Source organism: Palaemon carinicauda, chromosome 3, assembly GCF_036898095.1.
Source record: "Palaemon carinicauda isolate YSFRI2023 chromosome 3, ASM3689809v2, whole genome shotgun sequence".
NCBI classification, from domain to species: Eukaryota; Metazoa; Arthropoda; class Malacostraca; order Decapoda; family Palaemonidae; genus Palaemon; species Palaemon carinicauda.
The window spans coordinates 126216075-126243099 of NC_090727.1; the positions used below are offsets into that span (position 1 = coordinate 126216075).

At 42.5% G+C, this 27025-nt stretch overlaps 1 long non-coding RNA gene across 1 annotated transcript; it reads right to left on the reverse strand.

Moving 5' to 3' along the window:
- Nucleotides 1-796: 796 nt before the first annotated feature.
- Nucleotides 797-25465, reverse strand: LOC137637868 (uncharacterized). The gene is made up of 3 exons (XR_011043816.1): nucleotides 25328-25465; nucleotides 1371-1478; nucleotides 797-857 (listed from the first exon to the last, which is right to left on the reverse strand). It is a non-coding gene; the product is annotated as an uncharacterized lncRNA (long non-coding RNA).
- Nucleotides 25466-27025: the final 1560 nt, after the last annotated feature.

A 27025-nucleotide genomic window follows, 5' to 3' on the forward strand; every position in this document is an offset into this window, starting at 1 on the left:
TAAATTGATACCTACAGCAGTTTACTAAAGAGAGCAAAATCTGTCTTCCTCAAACCAAAACATAAGATATACCATACATTTCAGAATGAAACCACAGTATCCTATGGAAACTAGGTAGTCTTTAAACTAGGAAATATACCATACAAGAGTAAAATGTAGCCAAATGATGTCAGTTAAAAGAGTAGTAAATACAGTATGTTCATGGTACTGTATTCATTAACATTCAAGATTCCTACTAACAAACATATCCCTAGTTTTCATTTTTTCATTATATATGTGCTTAAATAAAAATTACAACTTTGTGAAAATTGTATAAATAAAATCATACAAAATACAAAATAGTTTCTCCAAGACTTCATATTAGATATTAGTCAAGATGTATTTCTAAACTTCTAATTCCTCCCTTTACAAAGCAAACCTGAGACACAAAAAAGCTACAGGCAGAAAATATTTCCTTAACTCCATTATCATCATAAGAAACGGTTGCAATAATACTGTAGTGTACAGTAAAATATATACTGTACTCTCTCATCTGGTTTTCCACAGCTTAACAAGAGACAATTACAAACAGAAGTGAAAATTCTCATCATAAACCAACATTAAGTACAGCATCAGTTAGCCAAAATTAATCAATCTAGTACTTCAAAACTGTAACCTTTTTAGAAAACCACTGAGGTTTAGTAAGCACCAACAGCATAAGAAAATCTATGAACTAAAGGAGTACTCACTTCTCGAGCCTTCTTGGGTAGGGTACATTGGGATGGCCACAGGAGGTGACCACATTGCCTAGGGTGGCGGCTCGTCGTTGCATTCTCTCAGTCCACGTGCTCATATCCCGCCTCTACCACCCACAACACCTTCAACAAAAATAAGTTTCATCTGAAATTCGTTACTGCAAATCATTTCCATTCACAACCAATCAATCATTTAAAGATAACTACATATGAATGTCAATTTTACTGTTGAAGGAATTCAGTAGAGGAAAATAAACCTTTGGACCACCACAAATGTTGTTTCAGGGTTAATGTTTCTTTTAAAAATACCATAGATAAAATTTCAAAGGTAAAATATAAAACTGGATTCTATTAAGAAAATTTCCATCAATTGCACTTCACCAAATATAATGTACTCAGCTATTCAATACTTACAACAAATATTTCAAATTACAAAATTTTCTATACTTAAATAAGTCTACAGTATTACACTAAAAAAATAAATATGGAAATCTAACTTTCATGATAGAAATAAAACTCAATTTTAATTTGATACATACGAATCTTTCATGATGCTATGATAACCTTTTAGTCATTCAACTAGTGATACTAAAACAGTAATTATAACAAATACAAAAACATTAAGTAGCTACTTACTAAACTCCCGAGGCTGGGCCCTCCTCACGCTCTCAGTCTGGTGGCTTCTTCATGAATGTCTTACGTCATACTGGCTCCCCCTTCACGGATTGGTTCACGCCAAAGCATCTGCAATGGAAAATATTTTAATGGTAAAGTAATTCTCAGTTGTGAAAAACTAAACAGGTACATAATATAGGTAAATCTATAAACCGGTAGTGTTGCAATCTTATATGGTGGTGAAATCATGAAATTAGACAGTTAACAAAAGAATGGCTTTCACAATTATCATTATGTTTGATGCAAACAAACTGTACATTTGAATTTCTCAACAGCTAATGGAAACCATTATCATATCTGGCATTATAAAATCTACAGTATAAGGATTTGTATACAGGATAACCATCATCAGGTAGCTTAACCAGAGTAATTTGTAAAACACTTATGACTATTACTAGACTGGCCCTAATGGTTTGCCTTTGATAGTAAAAGTTACACATTCTAATCATCATAGTTCTTTCACTCCTGATAACAGTTATATTTCTTTAAAATCCTGATATCTGGATGCCAAAACTAAAAAACATTCTGATTCAATTTTACCAATCTATTGGTTTACAAAACTTTACATTCAATGATTAATGAAGCTTAAATATTGCAAGTTTTAATAATAATGTAACTTGTATCTTTCCTAACTACTGTATACAAACCAAAGTCCTTTAATGGGAGTATTCCTTTGTAAAACTGGCTGCATAAATTTCCCTTAAATTGTGAGAGCACCTGGTCTTGTACTGGTGCAAAGGTAATGACTCGGCCAAACTCCTAACTATATTCGCCAAAGTTAAGGCGAGCAGAAAAAGTTTTTTGTGTCAGATCTCTACTAAACGTTCTCTCAAAGGCTCATATGGGGAGGAAATGTCAATGCCCTTTAGCCTGAAGACTTTTCTGAAGGCTGAGCGATAGCCTTTCACTGCTGAAGAAAAAGTTGACAAATGACTGTTGAGGCTCCAACTTGGAAAATATCCCTTCTACAACACCCATTGCAGAAGATGGCACACTTTCCCCAATAAATTGCTGCAGCTGACCTTACCAGGTATCTAGACATGTCAAGTGGAGTGTGTTAGGTAAAGCCTTTAGTTTGGACAAGATGCTGGATAGTCTCTGAAAGTGATTGTACCTCTGAAGGGAGAGGCCTGACAGGGAAGAGTGGCAACTGAGATAATTCTCTTGGCAACTCGACAGATATGGATATCATTCAATAAGTGACAAGCTGGGAGCCACCAGGGTCATCCTGAGACCCACTGTTGTCAACTTTCAGTTGATGTTCATACAATCTGGCAGGAGGGAGGAAAGACACATGGATCCAGATTATCCTAGAGGTGGTGTAAAACATCCTAAAATGCCATCCAAGGATCTGGAATTGGGAAAAGAGCACCAGGAGTTTCCTGTTTAGCCATGTGGCAAACAGGCTATTGCCAGTGAACCCAGAAAGCAAGAAACCTTTATTTTGCGGGAGGACATAGGGACTACTCTGAACCTACAACTCACCCCAGCGACTTATCGTGTCTACTAGTACAGCACTTTCCTCTTATTTGGAATAAAGACAGCTCTAAAGCATTATCCACTGACCATAAGTACACTGACTTGTCAACTTGCAAAAACTGTATGAAACAGTCCCTCCTTGCTTAATTTACTACAACAGTAATGTTATTGCTTATCAGCACTACTAAGAGCCCTATGAACTGTTAAAAAGCTTCCAGTGCTAGGAATGCTGCTCCCATTTCCAACAGGTTGATATGCAAGAGCTTTACCTCTAGAAACAACACCCCTGAAGTGACAGACTCCTGCAGGTGTGCACCCCATCCCTTCTAGGATGCATCAAAGAATAGAAGTATCTTTGGTGGCAGGGAGTTCAGTGGAATTTTATCGGTGAGGTCTCCATTGCTCAGAAACCAGGATAGATCATATTGTACCTCCTGATCCACTGGAACAAGTTGGGAGGGGAGATCGCTGGTTGGCGTCCAAGGACACTTCAGATACCATTGAAGAAATCGCTGATGAAGACACTCGTGTGAACCGAGTTTCTCCAACAAGTATGTATGTCCCCTAAGACATTGCAACTGAACCAAGAGTTCTTGCTTGAACAAGAACGGTAACGCTACATCTCTGAGCCTGCTGATGTGATTGTCTGATGGAAGGGTCACTGATGTCATGTCTATTAGCATGTCAAGGTACTTCATCCTCTGCTTGGCTAAGACTACTTTTCTCTATTTACCGTAACCCCAATTCATGACTAATGGAGAGTAGTAATCTCAACCTTAAAGTAACTGCCTTTCGGATGAGGACAGGATCAATCTGTTGGTGACATGAGTATTCCATTCGAGTGGGACCAAGCTGAGAAAACAAAGAACTATTGCATTCACACTTTGGGTACCAGTGCACAGTCCAAAGAACATGGCTTTGAACTGGTACAATTCTCCTTCAAGGACAAACAATGATACTTTCTGTACGACATACAGACATATGCTATAAAATGTGCATCCTTTAGATCCACCAAAAGCATCAAGTCTTTCTCTCTGATGACAGGCCACATGGTACTTGCTATCTCCATGCTGAACAGTTTGATAAATAAATTGTTCAGCAGCGAGAGGTCGATGACTGGTCTCTAGCCTACAGACAACAACTACATCGAGAAGAGCCAAACTATAGAACCCTAGAGAAGCAATTCTCAAAGAAATTTAAGTGCATTCTTCTCCTAATTCACCTCTCCAGCTAAGAGCAGAGGTTACACCAACTTCAAAAGATAGCTCTGAAATGCAATCATAGCAACTTTGCAAGTGAGGGGAGGTAAAAAATCTTCAAAGGGTAGGCTATATCCGCCATGAGGAGCTATCACAGCCCATTACTCAGCTCCGTGTTGCTGCCATATTTCCCAATGGCATGACAAGATTCTTAGCATCCACGGTACGTTAAAGGAGGGGAGGGCAAACTTAAGCATCCCTTTACTCCCTTCTTACCTCTACCATCCCTCCTGAACTGATAAGGTTGGGCATGCTTATCCTATAGGACAAAGTGACTGGAGGTCCTGATCAGGTTTTGGAAGCAACCAGAGCTTTCACCAAAGCCAATCCTGATAGCAAGGCCCCAATGCCAACATCGCCTTCTGTCCAATATGCCCAGAGAATTGGATAACTGCAGTAGCCCTCCTCTTGAAGATTCAATTGGCCCATTGGTCAGCTGACTGGAGTGCCAGAAAGGTGACTGCCTTTACACTGGACAAAACCACCTTGCTGTACTTTACCAACATCTGGGATTTGACAAATACTAAGTAGTAGCAATGTAGGCGACAGTACCATACCACAAATCATGGAGGCTGGCAATGGAAGAGGTTTCCCTGGTAGAAAACCTAAAGGCTGAAAAGACTGCCAGTCCTGAGTCTCCCCACATATAATTCTACCCTCAAAGAAGAAATTGAGGGATCAATGGGAAGAAGAGATGGTCTCACAACTCAAGACGTAGAATCTCATTTTCATGTGTATGCATATGTGTGAGACAGGATCTTACCCAACCAGCTTAGACTGTAGTGCATTGGCTGGCCAGATCTGAGAATTCCCTCTGTTTAAGGCCATGCATAAAAGTTTCGACCATGGAAACTCCAGGGAGGTTCTTGATCCTTGAGAGATGCCAAAAAAGCTATTGGGTCCTTTGACTCACCAAACTACTACAATGGATCCCTCTCTCTGGTTACGGCTCACTTTTTCTTTGCCTACACATACACCATATAGTCTGGCTTATTCTTTCCACATTCTCATCTGTCCTCATACACCTGATAACACTGAGATTACCAAATAAGTCTTCTTTGCTCAAGGGGTCAACTACTGCACTGAAGTTGTTCAGTGGCTGATTTCCTCTTAGGTAGTGCAATAGCCTCTGTACCATGGTCTTCCACTGTCTTTGGGTTGAGTTCTCTTGCTTGAGGGTACACTCGGGCACAGTATTCTATCTTATTTCTCTTAATCGTTATTTTTAAGTTTATATAGTTTATACAAGAAAGATTTAATTTAATGTTGTTGCTGTTCTTAAAATGCTTTCTTCTAATTGTTCATTACGTTTCATGTACTTTATTTATTTCCTTTCCTCACTGGACTACTTTCCCTGTTGGAGCCCTTGGGCTTGCGGCATCCTGATTTTCCAACTAGGGTTGTAACTCAGCAAGTAATAATACTGTAATAATAAAAATGCTTCAGGTTCCAAAGTCACAGGAGTCATGGTAGCCTCTCCAAGTTCATTGGGAATTCTCTAGTATCATGAAATTAATTGTCCCTCAAGTTTAGAGAAATGAACACTCAGTCCCAGTGTATTACACTTCTCATCACTCATGAAAGTGAGAAGACCAATTGCTGGTTCCTTTCATCACTGGTTCTAGGGCGTTATAACCCCATCACGAGGCAATCTCTCTCTGCTCATAAATCAAAGTATTTTTTATCAAGCATCTGCCTCAAGTGTCCAGGAGAGAGGAAAACAAAAAGGTAGTGCCCTTCATCCTGTTCAACAGTGCATGTGTTTGGTCCGGTACAAGACAGAGCACCGGTAAGTCTTGTACCACAATCCAAGAAACCATCTCCATCCAAGCCAGTTCTCGATACCACATCGACTCCCACATGCAAGAGGGGAGAGATCAGTCGAAGTCTCACGTGATTCCTGTTTGGTCATCCTAGACTTCTTCGATTTGTCCGGTTTAGAAGTAGCAGCACCTGAGGCGCAGGAGGAAGAAAAACTAGAAAAAGAAAAGATGAGCACATGTTTCTTCTTACCGGCCTTCATTGGGGTACAGGTCTGATAGTCAACAATACTTCCATAAGTGAAGAGGCTCCAGGGGCACATCCAAGAGCAGCCAAGACTGCAACAGCAGGTACTATATCATTCAACTCCAGGTGTAGCAGGGGATGGAATAGGCATGGCAGAGGAAGCTTTAGAAGTCTAGGCTACAGCCAAGAAGCTTTCCTGCCAATGAAACATTAGTGATTCCCATTTTGTTGTTGAAGATAATGTGGAGTATAGTATTACCATCACTAAAGAAGATAACACTCCTACTTTCCGAAGTGCACTTCAAGAGTGAGTCAAGGTTTCCTCAACCCCACAAATTCCTCCTGAGGACCCAGCCCTAAAAGAAGCTGAGAGGGGCACAGGTAAAAAAAAACAGAAAGAAAAGGAGCTATAAAGTTTCTTCGCCATCCTTTTCAAGCTAGCCATGTAGATTCCGAGTGCCCTTCTCATCCTTTTTCCATGCACTGCAGGAAGCCACTACCGCACATATCACAATGGATTGACTACGAATAATCATGGCCTGTAAAAAGCACACGTGATGGGGATCAACAGCAGCATCATACATAAACTTTTCACACATTTTCCCCCTGTTTGACTTGATAGAACTGTATGTCTACCCACTTATTAGTTTACTCTGGAAAAAATAAAGGATAAAGATTATCTTGACCAAAATTTGAGCTGTAGCAAGAAGACATGTATACTGCTTAAAGCCAATGTCAATAATGTGTGTCTTACACTGACAGGCGTTTAATTATAGCTACCTTGTTTAATTTCAATGACCATTCCAGTTTTGCAGAAATCATACTTGTATTAAAGAATGATGATTTGTATTCGTATAAAAACAATTTAATTTTTTCCAAGAACACAAGTCCTTATTTTTCAAAATGGATAGTCCTACTGCAAAGCTAAATTTATGTAGAACCTTGTTGACTATAAAATCAACTTTCAACTTGTGGTAGATGATAAGGGGAAAGGAGATACCTCCCTCATTTGCGCAAACTCGTATAAGTTCTTTGGTCATATGTACAAGATAAATGTGTTGATAGGAAAGGGAGACATCATAAATTATTTGGATTTATTTCTAGGAAAATACAAATCACTTTCTAGTTATAGAATATTACAATGAGGATATAAACCCTTGTTATGATGAAGACAAATTCCTCGAGTAGGAGCTATTACCCATGAAAAGACTGTTGACCTCAACCAAGACGAGTTACTTTTCTGGTCCAATATATATGAACAAGTAAAGGGTAGGTAACTCCAGCAACCACCTGTCAACCTTGTTATATAGGATGAGAGGCAGACATGAACCTACATTTAGGTATGGTACATATGTGGCTTTACACCTGGAGATTCCAGGAACCTTGGTATTTACATAAATCATGAAAAATTATCTACAGTCCACCTTTCCTCTCTTTATGAGGGAAGATAGAGGTTATTGCAATCCTTTAACAAAGGATGGTCTTAGAAAAAGGTTGCACTTCTGGGCAGCACACCTGTACAGTATCTGGTCTGACCAGCGAGAAAACAGTTCATGTCTATGAAGAGGATGGAGGTAGAAAAGGGAAAAAAGTCATTAGCTGTCACCCAAACTTTCACTACTGTACCGTAATCCTGATCTTCTAACAGGATATTGGGTTATCACCCAAATTATGAGCAACTATTACAGGTACTAGGAAGAATATTTACCAGGAATTGTGGGCAATGGTTCAAGGCAGAACAAGGCCAATCACTTGACCTTAGCACCTGAACAACCGAAGTTCTCCAGAAGGCGAGAGAGGCGAGAGGGTGGGGGGGGGTGGGGGGGGAGTACTTGATTCGAGAATCCTGACCCATGAGTGAGAACTCAGGGAAAATGTAAGAAAACTCCTTTTATCAATTTGTCTGTCTAAAATACTATCACAAGGAAGTGTCACATTCACGCAACTGCTAATCAAGTCATTAAGGAGTAGAGAAGCTTTTCTTCCTTGCTTCTTGAAGCATTTTACCCTTTTGATATTGTCATCAGCATGACTGCATTAATCGTTAAATAATTCTTGAATGACAAATACAGCAATGCTGGTCCCCTCTCAGAAATGTCAATAAGCAGTGTAGTGTAGTCAGAAGTCCTTCTTGTTGAGACAAATGAATCATTCAGGTATGCTACCCAATCATCCTTATACATGTCTGAAAATTAGACTTATCCAAAGAGAGGAAGTTCGTGAATGTCCACAAGGGGATTCCCGTACTGTGACCAAGCCTAACCATTTCTCACTCACTGACATTGGGACCAGGGTGAAGGGGGTTTGACGTATGCTACAATGGGACTCTGCAACTGCTATCAAAGATTTCAAAGACAAAACATTCTGTGTGAGATCAATCAATCAAAGATATTATAGCTGTTCGTGAAACATGAACTGCACTGAACATTACCAGTTGTTAATAGGAAAACTCTTGTCACTATAATGTCAATTAACATAGACAAACTTTGTTTATTGCTTGGGGAAGAGAATGAAGTTCTTATACCTCACAGTTTATCACAATCCCCAGAATGTGACTTCCAAGGAAAAAGACAGTCACTAACCAAAATCAATTGCACCTAGCAAGATGTCACATCGCCGAGACACTGCAGTAGATGGATCTAAATTTTATAGGGCCCTAAGCTAAAAATGGAGCAGCAATCAAACCTCCAAAGTACCAAGCTTTCAACTAGAAGACTGTCCCATTACAAATAAAGCAAATTTACTTTTGATAGTTAAATATTAGGGGTCACTTGAGAATCCTTACCCTTCATAGCAACCAAGAGCATGAAAGATACCTCCCTGATAGAATGTTTACCTGCATTCCTAATTATACAAGGATTGGATAGCGTAGATTATTCATTAAATATTCATTGTTCACATGAATGTGTCTAATTATAGTAGAAGTAATGGGAATAAATGATAGGCTATTAAAGATTCCAATGATAATACGGGATCAGATAGTAAATACAGTTTCAGCATATGCTTCTCCGATGGGTTCCAAAGACCAAGAAAAAGAATTACGTAGACAAAAGCTTGAGGCAGCTATTAGAATAGTGAAAGAGGAGAAACTAATCACAAGAGCAAACATAAATGGTAGAGTGGCCAAAATAAGGGATGGATATGAGGTGGTACATGGAGTCCATGGGTTTGGAATTAGATATGAAGCTGGGGAATAAATATTAGATGGCTCAGCTTTGAATTAGATTTGAAGATGGGGAGTAAATATTAGAGATGGCTCAGTTTTGAATTATCATGCACTGTATGAACACCTGATTTCAGAAGTTGGATAAGTACCTGATAACCTATAAAAGTGGAGGAATGAAAAGCCAAATAGATTACATCCTGGTTAAAGGTGCTGACCAAAATGACAAATTTGGAAGTACAGTAATTTATATTTTTCAAAACTATACAAACCTGAGCTCTTCACTATGGAATTTAGTTGCAGCGTAGCTGAAATCTAGCCATAATCTTTTAATGAGAGGTGTTAATGACCCTCCTCTAGTTAGCAGGGGTAGACTGGCCACCCTACTCACACACTCACCCAGTGTGTTACATCACTTTGGGTTGCAGGCAGGACTTCTAGGGGGACAAGTGATGTTGGGCCCAGTATGAGTAAAGAGCTCAACTTTGTGTAGTTATAAAGAATATAAATTGCTTCCAAATTTGTCATAGAAATATACAAACCATAAGCTCTTTACTATGAAGACTCACCCTTAAGAGGGTGGAAGTCCGAAACTTGACCTGGGATGCAACTCTGAGATTGTTAGCACATGAGAGGCACCTTGATACCTCGTTAACTCTCCATCTAGCAGGCATGACCAATCATGGTGAATGAGTGGAAACTAGCACTGTGACTTGGTCAGGTATGAATAAAATGTGTTGAAAATTACTTTATACTTAAACCTAGCCAATACAAGACTCCCCTTGCAGAGAAAACGGAGACAACAAAATACATATCATACTTCAGACCAAACTAGGGAAATATTTACCATTTATCTTGTGCCCCAAGAGAGGGGAAGAAGGAAGAAAATGCCAGTCATTCTACCCATTCATCCCACACTAACATCAGGTAACGTCTCCCCTCAACCAAAAGCTACTTGTCCTGTAAGGAGCCAAGGTAGCTAAACCACTTATTAAGCAGCCACTACAGGATCTACAGAGAAGGAAATGTGCAGTGAAGGTGCTCTGACGTAACCAGACACCAGGATGCAAGACTTGCACCACAGAGAAGCTTCGTTTGTATGCTAGGGATGTCATTACCCCCCTAACGTCATGAACTCTGGGTCTGCAATCGTGTTATGGAGAGTCAGTATTCAAAGCATCACTCTCCTCTTGACCCTGACCCCACTAACTAACAAACGTTTGATTTCAGGGTGAGCCCCAGATGTGCATTTGAGATATCACCTCTGTGCTCTCACAGGACACAATAACAGTTGATCAGAATCGTCAGTTATATCACACAGACTCAAAATCCGGAAGGGACAAAACCTAGAGTCCGCTACAGCCAGATTCTGAATCTTGGCTACAAATTCAGGGACAAGTCTAAGAGTTACCTGCCCCATCCCCTGAGATGGACGATGTTGCTCACCCTCTTAGCCGAAGGCAAGGGCGAGAAGGAAAACCATCTTCAGAGTTAAGTTACGATCGGAGACTTAACAAAGCAGTTCATAAGGAGCTACTTTCAAGGAATGTAGAACATGCATTACATTTCAAGGTGGTGGTCTAATTTCCTAATGGGGGCAAGTACTGTATGCTCGAAACTCCATATGATGAGAGACAACCACATCAAGGAGGAAATGTTAACTCCATTCAATCTAAAGACAAGGCTCAAAGCTGAGTGATAGCCTTTCACTGTCGAGACTGGACAGTTTTTTTCCTCCCTGAGGTATAAAAATCAGCTATCACTGGGATAGTGGCATCGAAAGGAGAGATACCCTGTCCACTTCACTTGGTAGATGGCAATTGACAACTGATGAAGGTACAGTATCCAGATATTCTTTTCGCCACTGTATGCGAAGCCTCTCTGCGAGAAGAGACGCTGGATAACCTCCGAGTGTGAAGTCGTAGAGATGCAACTTTGTTGTGGTATCTCTGCATAAGGTTGTTTGAGTAGGTCGTGGAAGAGAGGCAGTTCAACCGGTACCCCTGTCAGCAGAAGTAGGTCTGGGAACCATTCTGCTTGTTGCTACATCGGAGTAAATAAGGTAACTTAAAGATCTTGTGATGCCTTCACCTTGTTAAGGAGACTTCTCATTAGACAGAAGGGGGAAGTGATGTTTAGGTTGTCCCACAGATGTTGAAAGCCATCCTGTAGAGATGCCTTACTCTGGTACTGGCAGAGCAGTACACCAAAAGCTTCCGGTTAGGAGACATCGGGAACAGGTCTATTATCGGCAAACCCCACTGTTAGGCTTTCATCGTTTATCCAAGGATGTAAAGACTATCTGAGTCTTCCTGTTCAAATTGTCCACAAGGATGTTTTTCTTGCCCGGATTGAATCGGGCTGACAGGACGATCGAATTGTCTTTTGTACAAAGCAGTATTTCCATGGCTAGTTGAAAGAGTAGCTGTGAAAAAGTATCTCCTTGCTTGTTCAGGTATGCCACTACTGTTGTGTTGTTACTCATCAATACCAAGGAATAACTCAAAAGGAGGCTAGAAAGGCTGCTCTCATCTCTAGATTTGTGTGACCACAGCCTAGAAGCCATGTGCTGCACCAGGAGTCTCCAGCCCTTCTTTTGATATGTCTATGAAGAGCATAAATCCAGAGAGGGAGAGAAAAGGTCGAAACCACTGAGAAAGTTGATATCTGCTACCAACCAACTTAGGGCTCTTTTCTTCTCCAGTCCTATTGGAACCAGGAGAGTAGAAAAAACTCTTTAGCTATGGTAAGCAGCTCTTCTAGGACACTAACATCAAACCAATATTCTCTAGTCTTGGGTAGTGCCATAACCTCTGAACCATTGTCTTCCACTGTCTTGGATTAGAGTTCTCTTGTTTGAGGGTACGCTCGGGCATGCTATTCTATTTTTTTCCTCTTCCTCTTGTTATTTATAGCTTATATACGAAGGATCTAATTTAATGTTATTACTGTTCTTGAAATATTTTATTTTCATTGCTATTACTTCTCTTGTAATTTATTTGTTTTCTTTAATCAATGGGCTATTTTTACCTGTTGGAGCCCTTGGGCTTATAGCATCTTGCTTTTCCAACTAGGGTTATAGCTTGGCTTGTAATGATAATGATAAAAAGAGCCCACTGTAGAAGCCTGGAAACCAGTCAAGGATCTCTTGGAGAGCACCCTTTTCCAACATGGTCTGGACTTCTGCCTGAAGAGCGAAATCCTTAACTGATCACTTTGCGAAGGAACACAACATCACTGGATGTTATGTAAACGGAGGGGGGGGGGGGGGGAGTGTGTGAACAGGATGTGGTTTCCCACTTGGAAGACTGATAAAGTCCAAGGTTTGGCCTAGAAGAAAGCACATCTGTGCCACCTGCGCTTCGGGCATCCTACCACCAGTGGTAAGGCAGGAGGAATACTTCCCCCCGCAGAGCGTCCAGGTCTTCCTCCTTTCCATCCTCTTCCCGTAGGACCCTTGCAAAGAAAATACTACTTGAGGGCTTACCTTCTTGGTGTTGGACTTCCTTGAAGCATTTGATATCTTTCTATGTGTCTGCCTAAACAAAGGAGATGTCCTGAATGAGGCTAGTGCTGAAGAATGAGGGTTAGATATCACCGGCCTATAGTAGAGGGAGTCATGACTCGCCTTCCTCCAGCACTCCGTGACTGTGTCAATGTCTTTAGAGTTAAACATAGATTATGAGCATTTCTCTTTGGCACCTGCCTTGAGAATTATGAAATAACAGTCTCATCTTCACAAACCAGTTCGCAAACTGATTGGCTACATTGTGTGCGATAAACTCGACAGCTCTTACTCCTAAAAGCAATAGTGTTCATTGACTTCTTTCAGTCCGGATCGGCCAAGTTCTCATTGGCGATCAAGTACCCAAAGGAGCTAGACCAGAAGTCGATCCATTTAACAGCTTGCAAGGAGGCCTTTGCAACTCGCTCAATGTTTGCCGCTTCCGCAGCCAAGAAAGTCACCTGTTACCTAACTATCCAGTCTAAGGTGACATTGTGTGCCACTGCCAAGAACAGTGGGTCCAGTGGCAGTGGTGAGGGGTCGCCATCGAGGATTTCATGGCAATTCCTCTCCCGTATAAATAAGGGAGGAATCACCTTGACAAGTTACTAACCCTGAGAAAGTTTGCAGGTCCTGTGTCCTGGGATATGACCTTCCTAGATCCCTTAACCATTTTAGACAAAACTCATTCAATCCTAGTCTTGCCAGTTCGGGGAACCTGGCAGAAGATGTCAAGGACTATATCTTTCCCTTCAGGAGGGGAGTAGGATGGATAGCCCAGTCTGTTGATTTTCTTAATGGTATCTATACTTAAACATAAAGGTGATATCATGGAATATGGTAACTACAGAGGAATCAAACTAATAAAACAAGGATGGTTTGAAAGCTTTTGACATGAAAGATTGTCAAGATTGAGAAACGGCAGTATGGGTTCATGAGGGGGAGAGGGACTTTGGATCCCAACTTTATTATAATGCAGCTCCAGGAAAAAGAGACCAAAGGGAAGCCAAAATCTCTTATGTGGTCTTGTAGATCTAGAAAAGACTTATGATATAATACCATGGGAAGTGATGTTTTGGTTCTGGAGGAAGAATAAAGTCCTGGAAAATTTGGTTCTATGGTAGAGATGATGTACAAAAGAACAAGGATGTAAGTAATAACAGCTGCTGAGGAAACAGAAACCTTTGAAGTAATTGTTAGATTACACCAAGGGTCAACATTAAGCCCGTTTTATGTGTTAAGTGAAGAGATCAGAAATGAAGAGTTCTGGAAGTTGCTATATGCAGATGATTAAGTGATTACCACTGAAAATGAGGAAGACTTACTGAGAAGGGTTGTAGAGTGGTAAGAGATTTTGGAAGGGAGTGGCTTGAGGGTAAATGTGGACAAGACTGAAGCTATGGTGAGCAGCAAGGAAGGTAGGGACAGGATAGTCATGCATGAAAGTAGAGGTCGGTTATAAAAAAGGTGGAACAATTTACATACTTGAGATGTACTACTGTACAAGTCAGTAAGGAGGATGTGAGGGTGAACTTGGGAATAACATAAATGCAGCCTGGGGGAAATAGCAGGAATGGTATGTTATAAGAAAATGCTAATCAAGCTAAAAGTCAAGATCTATAGCACAATGATGAGACCAGTATTAATGTATGGATCGAAAAAGTGGGCTATAAGACGAAAAGAGGAAGCAAAGCTCAAGAGAATAGAGATGAGAATGCTAGGGTGGATTATAGGAATATCACTGTTTGAAAGATAAAAAAATTATGATATAAGATGAATGGCAGGCATAATAAATATTACAAAGGTGATAAGAGTGTCACAACTGAGATGGTGTGGACACGTGTTGAGAATGGATGGTGGGGAGTCAGTGAGGAAAGCTTGGGGGAAAAATTGAGGGGGAGGCAAAGAATTAGCTGTAGATAAGGTGAAAGGTTTGGTAGAAGAGGATGACCTTGATAACAAGCATTAGAGAGGCACACCAGGCAACCAACCGTTTTGTCTACTTAAAGTTAACGGTGGGAAAGAAGGCTGTTAGATTTTGATAAAACCTAAATATACAAACATTATACAACATATCTCATTTTCCAAGCAAGGGTTCAAATTTTAAATACTAAGATCAGGTTCTCATTCATGTGACCCTTATAAACATCAGATAAGTTTCCTGGTAAGAACTCCTTAGGTCAGCTGATTTTATTACCCAAGTAAATGAAATGGGTGGCATGAGGTCCTAAGCAGATTTGGAGGTACAAAAAAAAAAAAAAAAATGGTCAGACTAAAGGAAGTTCAGAATAAAGATAAAACCAATCCACATGTATATTTTAGTTCCCATTTACTGAAGTAATTCAATTTATCATCTTTCTTAATACTGTACTGTACAGGAGCTGCCTAAGGTACAATCTATTTGGAGAGAGAGCCAGCATCCAACATAGCCCAGTAGATTAAGAATTTTCAAATAGGGCCAATTAATAAACAAATATGTCGTCAAGGATTTTAAATATGCCAGTAACGGCTGTACCCACCCTTACCACTGGTATATTATTTATCATCTTGAGTTCTATACTGGTTATCAGAACCTATATCAATTACAAATCCATACTTAACATATTACTACTTGCACAACACATGGCGATACAATACTGGTGTACACAATCCCCTGTATCTTCACTTTAATGAGATATACAGTCAGTCAATTTCATGCTTTAAAAAACTTGAATGGGAAATTTTAATAGACATTTTCTATTAGGTATTCTGAACACAAAGCCACCACAACTAATATATACACTGACCCATCCAAAAACATAAACATTTTTTAACCTAACCTATAAGCAGTATGATTCAGGGATGCTTGCATGCACCAAAATAAGGTACTGCAGCGTACATTAATAGCAGATTTATCCACAGGCAAGAATACACATCTGTAAGTCAATTTCTCACACAGCTAATTCATACAACTTAAATCCAGGGTTGCTGTCAGAATTATTACCCATATATCTGGCATTATTGACCGACAGTGAAATCATATTTATCTACACCTGTTAAAATTAAGTAGTAAATAACATATACTGCCCATCAAAATAAAAGCTTCTTTGTCACAAGAACATCCATCTTTCCCTTTTACTTTAAGACTTTCTACATTCAATGGCCTTTTCTAGATAAGCTCATCACAGTCAACCACCAAAAATAACTGGTTAATTCATCAATAAAATTATATGGCAATAAGTTAATTGGTAAAAAAAAAAAAAATTACAAATTCATAGATAATTTGCATCTTTCCTAACTATACAAACCTTAGCTATTTAATAGGGGTATTACTTTCGGCATAGCTGAAATGACGAGCCATTAATTTTTAACGAGGGTTGACTACCCACATCGCTAGTTAGCGGGGGTAAGAGAGGGTAGCTTGCTACCGCTCGCCCTCACACACCTGTGATTGAGCTCACTTTGCTTTGAGGTAGGACTTCAAGGGGGATAGAGCTGGCGGGTTAGTTTGCTTAAATACCTAAGGTTTGTATAGTTAGGAAAAATACAAATTATCTACGAATTTGTCATTTATTCCGTAACTGGAATACAACCCCCGCTATTTAATAGGGGCGACTCACCCACTAGGTAGGGTGGACGTCCCAGCCAATCTGGCTTTTGGCTTATACCCAGGGGCTCCTTATCTGAGTGTATCAGTACAGTACTAAAAAAATAAGGAGTCCCTGCACCTCGCTGAAACCTTGTTATGCAAGATTCGCGGCCTACAAAAGCTGTGTGTTGAGGTATGTAGAAGTGTGACTGTCCTGGTAAAGTTATTCAGAGTTCTTTAAAAGACAAAACTGTGCAACTAGGACTTTCCCAATACCACCTCGTCAGGGTATGGGGATGGAACAGTATTAGTCTTAATACTAGGTGCACAAGGGAGCATGGTTTACCTGCAGTGGTTTGAGGTCAGCTATGCAGAGAAAATGCTGCTTTGCCCAAGAAAGGGGAGAATGAAGAAAAAAATAAGGGCCAGTCAAACCTTTTCATTCACACAGACTAAAACTGGGTAACAATGCCCTCAACCTTCTGCTACTTGTCCAATAAGAAGCTTGAAGTTTCAAAACAGCTGTTGTGCAGCCAACACAGGACCGATAGAGAACGTATCGAGTCTCCAGGGGGTCACGTCTTGCAGGAAATGGGATGTGAACGTGGTCTGACGCTTCCACACCCAAGCTTGAAGAACCTAGAATGCCAGGGACATAGCTACGCCCCTGACATCATGAGCTCTGGGGTCTGGATTCAGTGCATGGTCTAAGACCTTGCAAATCCACACTCAGATGGGTTTCTTGGTGACCCTCCTCTTGATCCTTCCTGTGCTGACGAATAGTGCAGGAACACGAGGACGGGCTGCGGCTGTTCTCTTAAGATACAGCCTCAAACTCCTTATTGGGCATAGTATGAGATGGTCTGGGTCATCTGTTACAGTACGGAGACTAGAAATCCGGAAGGAGTTGAATCGTGGATCCACTACTCCTGGGTTCTGAGTCTTAGCAATAAACTCAGGGACGAAGCTAAACGCTGCCTCTCCCCATCCCCTTGAATGGGCGATGTCGTATAAGAGACCATGAAGTTCACCGACTCGCTTGGCCGAAGCCAAAGCTAGTCAGGTGGCGATCGGTTGCCTGGTGTAATGGTTCATAGGGAGGTCGCTTAAGAGACCTGAGAACTCGAACCACGTTCCATGGGGGAGGTCTCACTTCTGACTGGGGGCAGCTAAGTTCATAACTCCGTAAGAGTAAAGAAAGTTCTAGCGATGAAGAAATGTCCATTTCTTTCAGTCTGAAGGCGAGGCCTAAGGCTGAGCGAGAGCCTTTGACTGCTGAGACTGATAGGCGCATTTCTTCACGCAAATACACGAGGAACTCCGCTATTGCTGGAATAGTGGCATCGAGTGGAAAGATACCCCTTCCACGACACCAACCAAAGAAGACTTTCCACTTTGCCTGGTAGACTGCTGCTGATGACTTTCGCAGGTATCCAGCCATCCTAATCGCAACTTGTTGCGAAAATCCTCTCTGAGAGAGGAGATGCTGGATAGTCTCCAGGCATGAAGTCGTAGCGAAGCTAGGCTTTGTGGAATATGTTGACAAGTGGTTGTTTGAGTAGATTGTGTCGTAGAGGAAGTTCTCTTGGGGGCTCCGTTAGGAGCTGCAGAAGGTCCGGAAACCATTCTGCGTGATGCCATAGCAGAGCTATGAGGGTCATTGAAAGATTGACTGATGTTCTGGTCTTGTTGAGTACCCTCCTCATCAGACAGAACAGGGGAAAGGCGTAAACGTCGATGTACCACCGTTGTTGGAAAGCATCTTGCCAGAGAGCCTTGGGGTCTGGGACTGGGGAACAATACAGCGGGAGCCTGAAGTTCAGGGCCGTTGCGAAGAGGTCCACAGTCGGCGAACCCCACAAAGTCAGGACTTCGTTGGCTACTAGATGATCTAAAGACCACTCGGTACTCACTATCTGAGATGCTCTTCTCAGGTTGTCGGCAAGCACATTCATTTTGATTGGAATGAAGCATGCCAATAGTGGTATTGAGTGGATTTCGGCCCATCTCAGCATCTCTACTGCTAGATGGGATAGCTGCTGTGAAAAAGTACCTCCTTATTTGTTGATGTAGGCCACTACTGCGGTGTTGTCGCTCATCACCACCACTGAGTGGCCTGCCAGGAACTGTTGAAAGACCAGAAAGACTGCCTTCATCTCTAGGAGATTCATGTGGAGGTACTTTTTGGACTCTGACCACAGGCCTGAGGTCGTGTGGTGCAGCACGTGGGCCTCCCACCCTTTTTTTGAAGCGTCTGAGAACAGCATCAAATCCGGGGGGAGGACGAGAAGGTCCACTCCCTTCGTAGATTCTCGTCTGTCACCCACCACTGGAGGTCTGTCAGTTCCACTGATCTCGTGGGGATCCAGATGTTCGGGGAGTCGTGAGCTTGATTCCACCGGGACTTGAGTTGCCACTGGAGGGCTTTCATCCTGAGATGACCATTGGGAACTAGACAGGCCAGCGATGAAAGGTAACAGAGGAGACGTAACCACATTTGGGCTGGAAGTTCTTCTCGTCTGAGAAAAGGTCTTGCGACCTTTCTCAGCCTTGTTATCCTGTCGTCTGATGGGAAGGCTTTGTGGAGAGTGGTGTCAATGATCATGCCTAAGTATACCAGTCTCTGTGTAGGAAGCAGAGAAGACTTCTCGAGATTTACCATGATCCCCAGATCCTGGCAAAGTCTCGGAAGTTTGCCTCTGTGTTGAAGAAGGGTCGACACCGAGTCTGCTAGGATTAGCCAGTCGTCCAGATAACGGAGGAGACGGACGCCAATCCTGTGTGCCCAACATGACACTAGGGCAAACACTGGTGAAAACTTGGAGTGCTGTGGAAAGACCGAAGCACAGCACCTTGAACTGGTACTTTCTGTTGTCTGGGCTGAATCTTAAGTACTTCCTCGAAGACGGATGGACTGGGATCTGGAAGTACGCGTCCTTTAGGTCCAGTGTACCATGAAGTCTCGAGGTCTTACTGCTAGTCTGACCTCTTGAGGTTTTACTGCTAGTCTGACCATGTCTGCCGTCTCCATGCTGAACGGAGTTTGTTTGACAAACTTGTTCAGGGCTGAGAGGTCGATGACTGGTCTCCAGCCTCCAGACGCCTTTCTTACAAGAAAAAGTTGACTGAAGAAGCCTGGGGACCCGTCGAGGACCTCTTGGAGAGCGACCTTCTTCAACAGGGTTTGGACTTCTGCCCGAAGGGCTTGCACCCTTGCCAATCCCATAGCAAGGGAGTCTAATAACACTGGATTCCTGGTCAGGAGAGGTAGAGATGTTATGAACGGAACGTGATATCCTAGACGGATCAAGGAGATTGTCCAGGAATCGGCCCGGGTTGCTTCCACCTGTGAGCAATTTTGTAGGCATCCCCCCACTGGTGGAAACGCAGGGGGAGTGCCTATCCTAGCATTTGCAGCCTCGGCTGCTGGATTCTTTCCTCCCCTGGACAACTTTTTACCTTCCCTGTCCTTGACAGGAAAGGGCTTTGACACCACTGTCTTTGCTGCTGTTTTCATCATTGCGGTCATCGTTGGACGGGACTGCTAGGGTGTTGGAGGTTTATAGGGCTTAGTTGTTAAAGCCCTATGGGGGAGGGAGTCTTGATGAGACTTCCTCCACCTCTCTGCAGCAAGTTGCACATCCTTAGGCTCAAACAGATGGGCCCCCTCTAGGGAGGAATGTCTGAACCTATTTATCTCGACGCTTGGGACCTGTTGGTGGAACCTCTCAGATACTGCATCTCGACGTTTCAAGATGGTGCCTGCCCACAAGTTCGAGACTTCGTGGGCCAGAAAATCGATCGTGCGAGTGCCTGAGAGTAAGGTAGTCTCCATTGCTTTCCTGGTACGCTCTTTGGAAAAATCCTCAGATCATATCAGGATACCTAAGGTCCCTAACCAGATGTCCAGCCACGAAGTAGCTTGCATCGCATACTTGGTGACCTTTTCCTGGTTAAGGACCTCGGTTGCCGAGAACGAGACCTGCCGGCTGGAGAGTCTCTCAAGAGGGACTGCCCTGGTTAGCTCTTCTAGAGAGTGATGAAGAGGAAGAGCTGAACTGGGTTCCTCCAGGATCTCAAAGTACTTCCTTTGTTGTACGCGAGGAGGTGGGAGGAGCTTGTTTGTAGTGCCGGCACGGTTGGAGGAGGCAAACTCGGAGAGCTGTTGGGAGATCTTGTCCCTGGTACTCTTCAACCCTTGAGACCAGGCCAGGGCTGCACTTGTCTTTGAGGGTTTCTGAGTACCAAAGACGCAGTCTAAGACCGTGTCTTTGCCCTCTCAAGGGTATATCTCCGAGTCAGAAAACCCATTGAGATCCCTCATTAGAGTCAGAACCTGCCAGAATTCATGCTCTGATTCTTGTTGGTCTCCTCCTGATGTAGGACTCGCAGCGAAGTCTCCTTCTATCCCCAAGAGCTCTTCTTGGGGTGAGTCGCGGACATTCCTTGAGTGGCTGGATGTCTCCATTCTAGCCCTAGTGGAGGACTTTGGTAGAGTTTAGGAGTCTTTGGACTCCTTTCGAGGAAGGAAATAAGACTCTCACATCGAAGGCCTGTGTCTCATGTCCCTCCTGGTCTCAGATTGCGGGGAACTCTCTGCGTGACCAGAGGTTTCCTCCATTGGTGCAATGAGTGTCTCCTCGCGCAGTTTCCTTGGTGACGGACAGTCTTCGTCCGACAGGGAGGAAGAGTATCCCTGAGAAACTGGAGGAACTTGCCTTGACAGTCTGCACGGAGTCAGCTTCGCCCTTGGGGAAGTGACCGCATCAGAAACTCCTCTTTTCCTCTTCAAAGGGGTAGAGGAAGCCATGGTTCCGTGTCTTAAGTCCAGAGCTATAGGTTGCTCTGATGAGCGGTCACACAGGACTGGCTTGAAAGCCTGTGTTACGGCTCTGACTAAGGCACTGTACCAAGGCTGCTGACTGACGGATGCACTGTCAGAACAGATCCCCTAAAGGGAAAGGGATCGAAGGTTCCTTACGAGGAGTCACTGTAATAGGTGGGTCCGCCTTAGAAGGCAATTTAGGGATCCTGAACCCCTCTGCTTGTGTTGGTTTCCCTTCTCCCGCAGGACGCGCTGGAATGCGTTTGCGAGGAGGGGAATGAGGCGATGGCGACCTTGCCGGGTGTAGATCCTGCACTCATGCCTGTTGGTGCGCGTGCTCGTGAGAATATTGGCGCTCGCGTGCGGGAGATTACTGGCGCGGGCGCGTCTCTGTGCGTGCGTGCCGGAGATATTTGGCGCACAGGTGAGCGCAACTGTCCGGGAGAGCGCCGGCGAGAGTTGACGCGTAGGTGAGGGCTACAATATGATTGCTGTCTAACCTACAGCGTTCTTGTGCGCCGGAGAGTAATGGCGCGCGCGGGCGATGAATGATGAACAGGCTGGTGCGCAGGAGAGCGCTGGCACGTTGGAGAATATGGGCGCGTAGCAGACTATGGGCGTGCATGAGAGTGCTGGAGCGTAGGAGATCATGGGCTCTGGCGCGCAGGAGAGCACAAGAGCGCTGTAGTACACTGACGCATGGGCGACCCTAGGCGTGTGAGCGCAGGGTGTACAGGGGAACGTGGGCGCGTGGCACGCAGGAGGGCGCTGACGTGCAGGCGAACGTTGTCGCGCAGGCGCACAAGTTTACTGCCTTCTGTGAAGGAGAGCAGGTGAAGCGCTGTAGCGTGACAAGTAGTCTGATGAGCTACTGGCGAGCGCTGAAGGTCTGTCGGATGGCAAGCTGCAGGGTGATGGCGGGCAGCTGCACACTTTGGTAAAGCTGCAGTAGGCTCTACCAGTGACAGGAATGGTGATGGTAGGTCGGCAGGTCTGGAGGATGGATGGTCGGCGTGCCCTTTGTAAGGACGACCATCCACCGAAGGGGATCGCGAATGATCGGCAGAGAGGTCCAGGACCGAAGTCACAAGACTGATTGCATGAGCAGTGATGATTGATGTATGTAGGTCTGAATGCAGCGGAGGCTCCTCTGCAGGGGACTGCAGCGACGACGATGAACCAAAGAGGCGTCTCTTCACCGCTGGTGAAGGGAGACCTTTAAGACAAAGAGAAAGGCATGTCTTCCAACTGATGCGAGCTCTGAGGGCCGTTGGATCAGCAAGCTGACTGTGCGCTGCAGCAGTCCTCCGAAGAGAAGTCTCTATAAGTGAACTCCCCTGAGGGAGAGAAACACTAGCAGGAGAGACAAACATTGAACTTAGTTTCCTCCTCGGGGGATGATCAAGAACGGGGGGAAACTAAGTCGGCAGCAACCGCTGTAGAGTCTGGAGTGGCAGAGGAGATTGATGAAACCGCACGAGACACCTCTGACACAACAACGTCGACAAGGGTCAGGGGATTTACCTATGACGGCGACGATGACTGCTTAACAGAAGCACCCATGCAGATGAACTGCAGCAAGGCTTCCTTGGAGGGCGGACCCGTAAGCCCCAAGGAAGACCAAATCTGTAAGGGGGGAGTTAGTGACAAGGCCTCACCCGGGGGGAGAGGTGGGACTGCTTCGCTATTGGAAGCAACATCATCTCTCAAGAACCGGGGTTGGCCGATAATAACTTGGTCTACGCTACTACTCGACGGTCTCTAGTAAGAGGCCGAACGAATAGGAGCTTCGGAGGAGGGTCAGGAGACGGAAGAAGAGGCCTTGGGTTTTTCTTCCTTCAAAGAAACCTTTGAAGGAGAAATATCCCACTTGGACTTCTTCCACCGTCGCTCAAACCTCCCCCACTGGGAGGAAGACCACTCCCTACTCATTGCACTTATTATCACTATCACACCGTTGACCTCTGCATGAAGGACAAAGGGTGTGAGGATCAGTCTACACCGCCAACATATATGTCCCACAAGGGCGGCCGGAGAGTCCAGGCCAGGTGCGCATGGTCGCAGAAGTCAACTTCACACACACACTAGGAGAAAAAGAAAAACTAACGTCATTAATGGCTGCAAATATTCAGCGAGGATGAAGAGCGGCAACGTACGTTCACCACATGAGCCAAAAGCAAAGTTAGCTCAGTCACAGGTGTGTGAGAGGGAGAGGGAGCGGTAGCAAGCTACCCTCCCCTACCCCCACTAACTAGCGGTGTGGGTAGTTAACACTTGTTAAAAATTAATGGCTCGTCATTTCAGTTATGCCGAAAGAATAACCCTATTAAATAGCGTGGTTTGTATTCCAGTTACCGAACAAATTACACTATATGATGACCCTTAACAGTAATAATAATATATGAAAATGAAGCATAATAGCCAAAACTACTTTATGGTGTAAGAACAAGGGAATCCACCCCACCATCTCCTAAATATTCCTATATTATTTTCAGGACTAAAACCATGCTAACTTTACCCAGGCCATTTCTTTCTTACCTAATCATCGATGAACACAGAAGTCCTACCCCAATTTTTCACTAACCAACTGCTAAGAATATAACTATCAAATGGCAAACTGCACAAACCCATCTTGCAGATTAATATTATTATTACTATTATTATCATTTTTAAATAAGCTACAACCCTAGTTAGAAAAGCAAGATGCTATAAGCTAAATAGCCCAGTGACAAAAGGAAACAAAGAATGAAATAAACTACAGGCAAATTAATGAGCAATTAAAATAAAACACCAAAATAGATCTTTCCTGTATAAACTATAAAGAGGAAGAGAGATAAGATAAAACAAAGTCCCCGAGCACGGATGTAACACTTTACAAGATAAGGAGAACAGGTTGGCAAGAAACAAAACATTACATGACATTACTATCATTATAACCAACCAAGTCACAACTCTATTAGGAAAAGCAGGATGCTGTAACCCCAAGGGTTCCAACAGAGAAAATAGCCCAGTAAAGAAAGGAAATAGGGAAATAAACAAACTACACGAGAAGCAATAAATAATTAATATACAAGGCTTGCAATACACTACACTAAGATACTGTATTCTACAGTGACCAACTGATGGCCTATACTGTACTATCAGCATAATCTACAGTGCATTTATGAAATGTGTTGATTGGTATTGCCTTGATTCTCTAAATACACTATGAAATCAAAATTCAACTAGAATTGGCATCAAAATTCGATCTTATGGCTTAACTTAAACACCAGAAATCATCTTTATTAGCCAGATTAATAGTTTCAGACACCAAAATTCAACAAATCCTGACATCAATATTCAATCTTTTGACTTGAACAACAAAAATCAACTTTATTAACCAGATTAATAGATTTAAACAACAAAATTTAACCAATCCTGCCATCAAAAATTAATCTTTTGGTTTAAACTAACAGCATAAATTAACTCTTTTAGGAACGTGATTATAAAAAACCGATGTTAAACATACGAGGCCAAATTCTTAATATTGGCCAGCAATCTAGTGTTTGTTTAGTCTGCTACCGATAAGATCCCTCACTCAGTTTAAAAGGTGTACCAGACCTACACTAACATACTGCAATATCAGAATGTGGGGTGCAAGGATTTACCAATAAAGTAGGCCTAGCCTACTAGAAGCTTGTCACAGTGATAACCAAGCCATTTGAGAATAATTGAATTAAAATTGAAGCCTATTCTCAAGTAGGGAACAGAATAAATGGTCACTTCACAAGAACACCAGCAACTAGCATTTGCTAAGGTCACAGGTTAACATTTATACCAAATAAATATGCTATTAGCGTAAAACCGAAAGCTTAGATTTAATCACCGTAGATTTCACTGGCCACACATTCATTATTTTAACACACAAGAGCACACAACGTACACACGAAAAATGTTTCTCCTAGATTCCCCTCGGCCCGAACCTTTGCATCCCCTCTTTCTCTCCTCTACCAGTGAAGAGACAATTCCTGCAAAATGGTCAATTAAACCTCTATTTGGACATGTACAAGCAATAAATACCATTGGAAATGTCTCTCCGGCGTTTCCTTGACACAATTCAATATTCCACTCACCATACGGAAGGGGTGGATAGGACGTTTTGACTTTAATTGTCATTCCATTTTCTCAATTTCCTCTGTGCAAGCTCCATCCCCAACCACACCTATCCAAACATTATAATAAAAATCAATATGGCGCCTGTAAATATCCTCCTGGCGGCGGATGACCGAACTACACCAATCGCGATTAACCGCTGTCTTTAAAATTACTTGTATGCATTTTCCTTTACGTTATGATCAAATTACGGAAAATGAAATCGTATGATTAGAGGAATTTCAACAAAAACTTTAATTTATTTTACATGTACCACTTAATAGCAGGAAAACTCTTACAGTGGCAGCCAAAAGTTTAGTTTATGGATGTAAGACAGGTTTCATTTCACACAAAAACGAATGTATTTATCAGAGAAATTATACGAGTCCTTTGCCAATGAATTGCAGCGTGCGTTATGATATTGATTAATGGTAAATTTCTTTACATAACTTTATTTACACCCTTCTCTCTCTCTCTCTCTCTCTCTCTCTCTCTCTCTCTCTCTCTCTCTCTCTCTCTCTCTCTCTCTCTCTCTCTCTCGTCATTATTTTTTCCATTGCCCTCTGCTTAGAAATTTTGTGATTGAATGAGGGCGATATCGACTTCTAATAAACAAAGATTTATGCTTGTATACCTCCTGACTCCAAGTAAGCACCTGACAAGCTGGTTATACTGTTGTTCGATCGGTTTTAAGTTACCTGCTAACCATAATTCTGAGCTATATAATAATGATGACATCACAGCGCCCTCGAATACCAATTTCTTATACTTAAAGGGCATCTGACTATTGAAAGCACAAACTACAGAAAATTTGTTTACTACAACTTGGTTAGGTTTTTCGTGTAATGAAATTACATCTGCCATTTTCCCTGAAACTGAAAACCACGCCCCCTATATACAGATATTGTGGTGAATAACAGATTTGGGTATTGTCTACCTGTAATGGAATTTTGTCCCTATCACTACCATTTATTAAAAAAAAATGTCTATTTAGCATTTATTTTCTTTCCGTAATCTTTACATTACTGGGTAACTACTCTAAATTACTGCTAACACATATCGTTGTCGCTAAAATTACTGTATCGTCCATTAACAACAATGCGTGCAACATTCTTAAGAAACTGTCATTAGCTATAGCACCTTTTATTATTCTTACCATTTCGTCTATATACACAATAAATAACAGACAACTTGAAGGAGAACCCGGGTGCACGCCGACATTAGCATCAATTATAGCAGTTTTAAGTATATTCTGTGTACAAGAGTAGCTTACACACCTTGTATTGCTTTGAGCATAACTTTACCGCATCCGCGTGCCTTCAAAACGGCTATCAGCTTCCGCATGGGCACCCTGTCATATGCCTTACTGTAATCAATAAATAGAACAAAAAGCTTCACTTATTTACATACAGCATAATCACATAACAATCGTTAGAGAAAATATCTGTTCTAAGCAATTCATTCCTTTTTCTGCATCTGCCTGGCATTTATCTATATTTAGGCATAACAGTAATCTATTTAATATTAGAATATAATACATCTTTGCAAATGTATCCATAATACTAATACCTCTATAAATGTTACACAACATTCTATTACCGCTTTTGAATAGGACAAACAGCTTATTGTAGCACCAACTAGCAGGGTAATTGAATTGAGTGAAGATGGCATTAAACAAA